At 40.8% G+C, this 6,910-nt stretch overlaps 1 protein-coding gene across 1 annotated transcript in view; it reads right to left on the reverse strand.

The window, feature by feature from the left end:
* Nucleotides 1-6,660, reverse strand: part of fndc3ba (fibronectin type III domain containing 3Ba) — an 81,131-nt gene extending 74,471 nt beyond the window's left edge. The window contains exon 1 of the mRNA XM_035673670.1: nucleotides 6,532-6,660. The gene's annotated coding sequence lies outside the window, so the exon portion shown is untranslated. The remainder of the gene's footprint in view (nucleotides 1-6,531) is intronic.
* Nucleotides 6,661-6,910: the final 250 nt, after the last annotated feature.

A 6,910-nucleotide genomic window follows, 5' to 3' on the forward strand; every position in this document is an offset into this window, starting at 1 on the left:
ACTGATTCACTTCAGCAACTAGAGAAGTGAGAGTTTTCTGGTGAAGTCACGCGTTGCATCATGCGCCAACAATGTTGTGTATTCAAATGTATCAAAGCTGTGCAAACATTGTTGTCATTTGCACAGAAAGTCTATCCCCTCACAGAGTTATACAATACTGTACTGTACTATAATATATTTTACTAAACCATACTATACAACCTCCTGGTACCTCCTTGTTCAATATAATCCCATAGAATATTGCAAAATGCCCATCAAGAAACATGCAAGAAGGTGTTTTCAAGTTCATGACTTGCTTTAGCACAATATAGCATGAAAGCTTTCATTCCAAAATGCTTTGCACGGGCATATTATGTTGATAAATATTATAAACCAGACATCAGAACAACCTCCAAACTTGCTGAAAAATGTGGCCTTTGGACTTCTAGTTGAAAAGAACAAGACAGCTTGTACAAATGTATGTAAATAATCATTAGTTGCAGCCTTACTCTTATCATTCATAACATAAAACATCTAATAATTATTATTATTCATCTAATTATTATTATTATTATTATTATTATTATTATTATTATTATTATAGTATAAACCATCAAATAAATTAATGACTTGTTATGAAGTTTGTTCACTTGAAATTGAATTATGACCACGAGATCTGCTATTTTTTTAGCAGAAGGTTTAGGATAGCTGAGAACTTCAATGACCTTCATGACAGTTTTAGATTTAATAGCAGCAATAATAGTGGGTCAGAAGAGGCGTCACATTTCTCCAAATGTCAGATAATTTGCACTGAAACTTGTAAAAGTAGACAAACATGACTGAGACTGTCTGGCATTTATTTATTATGCTATAAGAGAGAAGAGGAGAGAGGAGAGGAGAGGAAAGGAGAGGAAAGGAAAGGAGAGGAGAGGGCAATGGGAATGGAGAGGGGAGGAGGGAGACGGGGGTAGAGAAGTTGAAAGGCTTCTTTTATCTTCTTCTAAATCAACTGTCAACAATGCAGGAAATTATCAAGGGAGACAAAAAGGGGAGACTGGAGAACGAAAGAGGAAGGGAAGGAGGGAGGAAGGGAGGGAGGCAGAAAGAAAGAGAGGAGGAGGGTAAACATTACAGCTCTGTGCCAAGCAAACATGAGATGCTGGGATACTTCAACAAAAAGCTGCAGTTCATATGGGAGAGAAAAAGACACCAAGAAACAGGTGGGGAGAGAGGAGAATGCACGCAGGAGAGAGACAGTAAGAAAACAAGCAGTGGCATGGAGGAAGAGCTGGGAAATGGAAAGTGAAAGCATAAAGCAGCAGATAACCAGCTGCCGTCATGAGATAGGACATAAAGTTGTTGTCTTTTTTAGACTTTGCACCCACATGCAGCTTTTATTTGGTATCTGTTTACATGATACAGTATAACACAGTGCCTGCAGGTTTCATTTTACCTAAATTTAACCCGAGTCACCAATTTTTTATTGCAATCTCACCGTAACCGATAACACTTGGTTCACTCACATACATATAAACACAAAACAAACTAAGAACTTGCACCAGAAATGCATACATACATTCTAACATCATCCCACAGTGCCCAAATACTACTGTAAACTTCTTCTTTTTTTATGAGGACTGGAAGGTTCTTTACAATCCTGACGTTGTGTATTAGGCTGAACAAAAAGTCAGTCCTATTTACTGTAAGAGGAGCAACATCAGTATGACATATGAATACAAACAAGTAGGAAACTGTAAAATGAAAATCAAACTCTTTAGCCTCGGTTCCACTGCAGGAACTTTCCCCATTTGCCTAAACTTCACTGGTCTTTAGACCACAATGGAAATGCAGATATTGAGAATATAAATGGCTGAATTATTAGCAATGAAAATAATTGTTAGTTGCAGCCCTAATAAGGAATTATTAATCTATTGCATAAATATTTCTGTCAGGTTAATAATAAACCCACTTGTGTTAAGACATGTCAAATGACACAGTGGGTCACATAAGTTTAGATTGGTGTTTCATCTAGAGCTTCCCTGCACTCCATCATGTGTCACAGCAGCCGCAGCAGAGACGGTATTTCAAGGCAAACATACCGGTCTGCTCCACCACAGGGACAACCTATATGCTTCACTGTGCATTATCAGCACAGAAGGGTTACAGGGACAAGAGGAGGAGAAACTGTAGAAACTCTCCAGGTGTCGACCCCTTGACCTCACCAAACGGGAACGCCTCCACACATCCAATAAGAAAACCTCTTATCACAGGCAACGAAGCAGCTTGTTCAATTGACCAAACCGCTAACAGTAACAGTAAAGCCAGCAATCTTTCTGGGAAGCACACCTGTTGCATTTGGAGAAACAGATGGTACGACTGATCGCAGACATTATGCAGACTGCAGACATAGTTTAGTACTGTACATAGAAAAGGCATACCAATTTATGGAGAGGAAATATTCCAAATATGGGTAGCTGATCAGGGTCAACTGCAGCATTTTAAATGGCCCTTATCAGTATATATAAAGAGCAATTATGGATGATTATTTGCAGATACACCAAGAACTGCAGATGATAAATGGGTGCTTCCAGGGCTTAGACACCAGCTAAATCACTGCTGTCCTATACTGACTAGGGTTATAAATTATTTTCATTATCAAATAATGTGGTGATTATTTTCTGGATTAATTGGAAATATCTGAAAATAACTAAATCAATGCAGAAAAACCCAAAAATATTCTTTGTTTAGTTTTGCAAAAACAATCTAAGCCAGTTATATTGCTGCAGGTTATTTTCATTATCACTTAATCTGATAATCATTTTCTAGATTAATTGATTACTTTTGTCTATATAATGTTTGAAAATGCAGCCCAAAAAAAGTTGTTCAGCTGTTTAGTTTTATTAATTAATTGTTCACATAAAATTTGTATGTATTTCACAAAAGTGAATTTTGCCTGATAGAAAATAACCAATTAACAGAATAAACTTTATTTCACTCTCTCAGAAATATCAATCAGTGCCTTCAAAAATGTACAGTATATGTACAGTATATGTTAAAGCACATTTGGTAGCAGCTATAACCTGCACGAAGACATGATAACAATACAGTTATAAAAGCTCTACTCCTGGAAAACTAACCTAAAAAGAAACAAACAGAGAGGAGATTTATCTGAATCTCTCTCACATGCTCACACACTTTTTCCAGAGCTGCATTGTCTCGTCCGTGTAACTGTATAGCCGCTCCAGCTTATGTTCCTGATACACAAGCACTGCTCAGTAACACTACCCCTTGGATAACATGTTCTAGGTTACCAGTCAGTCACACATGCACACACGCAAACACACAATGGCTAGCATCATCCTGCCCCTTCCCTGACCCCATTTCAACCGGGCGTACCTGAAGGTTTTATTGGGCCAACAGTGAGCCGCAAGTCTGTGCGGGCAGAAAGCGGAGAATCCAGATTAGGCCTGAGGTTAGATGGGGACGGGTGCTCTTGGCATCACGAGTTCACATGAAACACAGGAATAACTTCCTCATTGCTCTTAGAATAACCTGTCTCAAAACTATTAGAAGCTAAACATCTTCCACATTCCACTAAAATACAATCAGTCCATCAAACCAGGATCACTGTATGTCATTCTTGGTGTTTTATTTTCCCCTGCTAGAGGAGGAAAAGTTCTTGTCAAGAAAACATGCCTGTCAAAAGAAAGCACAATACAGGTACTTCCTAATGAGAGAAATCACAAGGACTGAAACAACTGAGTGGGTTGTAGCTGTGCGAAAAAGCTGTAATGGTTACAGAACATAGGTCGTTAACTTATATAAAGCGTTATTCAACCCTTTGACCATTCATGTGAACGACAGAGAAAGGCCAAAGCAACAATGGCTACCCTCCTTCAACCTGACTCCAGTCTAAACACTGTTCTTGCTGTTCTGTTATGTAATTGCAGTGCATTGGAGAGAAAAAGGAGGTATTTTTCAAGTGACAGACTTAAACTTGAGGAAAGAAATTCACTTGCTTGCAGTTGCATCAGTTTGAGTGAAAATCTCTGCTTACATTCTGCTGTTGTACATCCTCTAGCACATTCTTGGCGCCCCACACAGCCAACTACACACAAATATAAAAGTAAAAAAAAAACAAAACATAAAAACTCAAAAACACTGTCATTACAAATGCTAAAAATCTGAGTTCCCGTCCAAACCTCTATTGAATTTGCTACAAATACAAGAAAACATAAGAGGGCTTTCATAACTTTTCAAATGCCAGCCTGTGAGCTTTGTTTACATTCTTATTGTGTATAAATGTTGAAGCCAAAGAGGCTTAACTTTCAGAGAACAGTGTACAGTGATATAAACCTCATTCATCTTGTGTTAAGAGGGATATGGGTGTAGCACTTAACCCATGAAAACACAAAGTTTTTGCTTTGAAAACATCCATTGCACTTATCCTTCAAGATCAGCTCGGCACCTTGAACTTCAGGCTACCTGGGTGTTCAGACCTACACAACGTCTTCACCAGTGATCCTACATTTCCATGACTTTGCGGCGCCCTGATCTACAGCACCTTTAGCGTTTGTTTCGCATGCAACACACATCAACGTTAGGTGCAGGGCTCGATAAACAACTCAGACTGAGACCTAAGAAACCAAAAGAGACATCCTGGGGGCTAAAGAGCAGAAGAAAAACTGAGTTAGGTCCAGATTTAGAAATGTGACTTTTTGAAAGATTTCAAAGGGGGGTGGGAAGAAAGAACTAGAAACTAGAGGGACTTTCTGCAAATTGCACAAATTATGACTCTGTCTTTCCCTACTTCCTACCGGCCATACCTTTGCTTGGTGACTATACCCCCAGTGTTTGATGCTTAGACTCTTTGATGCCTCTGACTTGTGGAAGCAAAATAAATTGCCCATTCATGCACCACAGAGAGAGAATTCCTTTGCTCTCACCTAAACAGCCTAAACACACCTTTTCCAGCGGGCAGCCAATCATTTCCACCTCTCTACAAGAAGAAGAAGAAAAAAAAAAAACTCGGATATCAGTTTTTCTTAGAAAAAAAAAAATTACATGGCCACATCAGCCTTTCACCAAAGGAATGTCATCTGACGTCATGTATTTGGGATCGGATTTCTCCTTCTCTCTTTCTCTCTCTCTCTCTCCCCCGAAAAAAGTAAGTGCGTGCATGCGTGTGTGTGTGAGATGTGTTAGGTTATTTTTTCCCCTAGCCTATATTCTCCAACGTGCCCACTGGATCCAGAGCCCACAGCAGGAGGTGATATGTGATTCCCAAATCATAGCCCCAATTACACCCCCCCATCGGCCGCTAATCATGACAGCATGACAATTAACCACTTCCAGTCCTGTTATTAAATAGAAAAAAAAAATCTAGATCTCAAGTCATCTTTTGCATCTTAGCCGTCCAGACCTATATACATGTCACAGCTCCTGTGTCACCCACTGATGAATTAAAAAGGGCTTTTTTGGATATTTTCTTTTTTCTTTTAAGGAGATACGTGGAAGGCAGATAATCGATCGTTTCAAGGAGGAGAGACCAATGCTTGATTTCCACGTCTGCATCAAGAGTGGCTGAGAGAGAGAGACTTGTCTTCCCTGCACAGACAGACACGTAGTCGTTTCTGAGGGGGAGAGAGGGAGAGAGAGGGGGAGAGAGAAAGAGAAGAGAGAGAGAGAGAAGAGAGAGACTGGCTGGGAAGGAATGCTTAGGAATATGCTGGAGTTGAAATTTTTTTTCTTCCCAAAAGCCTTTTTTTTTTTCCAGAATTCTGCAACTGCACACAAAGTCTACGGAAAGTCGCTCTAACACAACACTTCTCAACAGCTATCCACTGCAAAATAACCCCCTACAGTGTCAATTCAAAGATTTCGCAACCCCCTCTGTCAAATCTGACTGCCTCAGCATCTTCCATTCCAAGTTATTTTCCAGCTATAAAAAGTGCTCATTTCCTGATTTTGAGCAGCTACAACGCGACCGACTGTTTCCAGAACGCGAGTTGCGGCGCAATTTGCGCGATTTGTCGCATAAATACGCCAAAGAGAAAAGGTTTTCTCCTGTTGCGCACTCGCTCAATCTGAAGTCCTCGGGAGACAAAAACACATTCTTTCGTGAAAGCGGAGAAATCGAGACCACAAAGAGCAGGGCTCCAAACGCGCAAACCCCCGACACATTCACTCGACCTGAGTGAAGAACTAACGCGTAAATCCCCCCCTCATTGTTTTTGCCTTTTCCCTTGTTGTTTCCAAATAAACGGGACATTTTTGCCCAAAAGTTTCGATTCACCCCCCTCCTCCTCCTCCTACTCCTCCGCAGCAGCAGCAGCAGCGGAGCAGTTTTCCTTTTTCCTTTGCGCTGGCCAAGTGGCCCAGACTGCCGGCGTCAGCGCTCGGATCTCCAAACTCACTCACACACACACATACACACACTCGCACACAGACACGCACTTCTAAAAAACTTTTTCAACATCGACTCCATCGCCCTTCGTTCCCGTTTTCTTTGCGGGGAGGTTAGCGCCGTGAAAGAAGTGTAAAAGAACTCACCTCGCTGCAATAAAATAATCTTCAAACAGACGGGGCTGCGCGTTTTTTTATTCCCAGGGTCCGGTCTTGACTGTCTGCTGGCGCGGCGCTACGCGTACTGCGAGACTCCGCCATGTCAATCAAAACGCGACGCACATGTAGGTCAAAGCCCGCCTCTTTACCGTAGTGCACGGTGCGCACCACGAAAAGTCAAAACAGACTGCTCCCCTTTTACTTTTGTGACAGAAGCAGTCACAGCAGGGTTGTTCAGTCAGTTCGGAAGGACTGTTAGGCGGAGCAGGTATTTTATAAGCAATAAAAACAAGAACTAAACAAGTGATTTTTGGTCATTTCCAAACTTGCTATGAGTCTGTTTTCTGATTCATTAGCCTAATATATA

The sequence above is a fragment of the Morone saxatilis genome, unplaced genomic scaffold (genome assembly GCF_004916995.1).
Source record: "Morone saxatilis isolate NCDOM2014 unplaced genomic scaffold, NCSU_SB_2.0 Contig3, whole genome shotgun sequence".
Taxonomy (NCBI): domain Eukaryota; kingdom Metazoa; phylum Chordata; class Actinopteri; family Moronidae; genus Morone; species Morone saxatilis.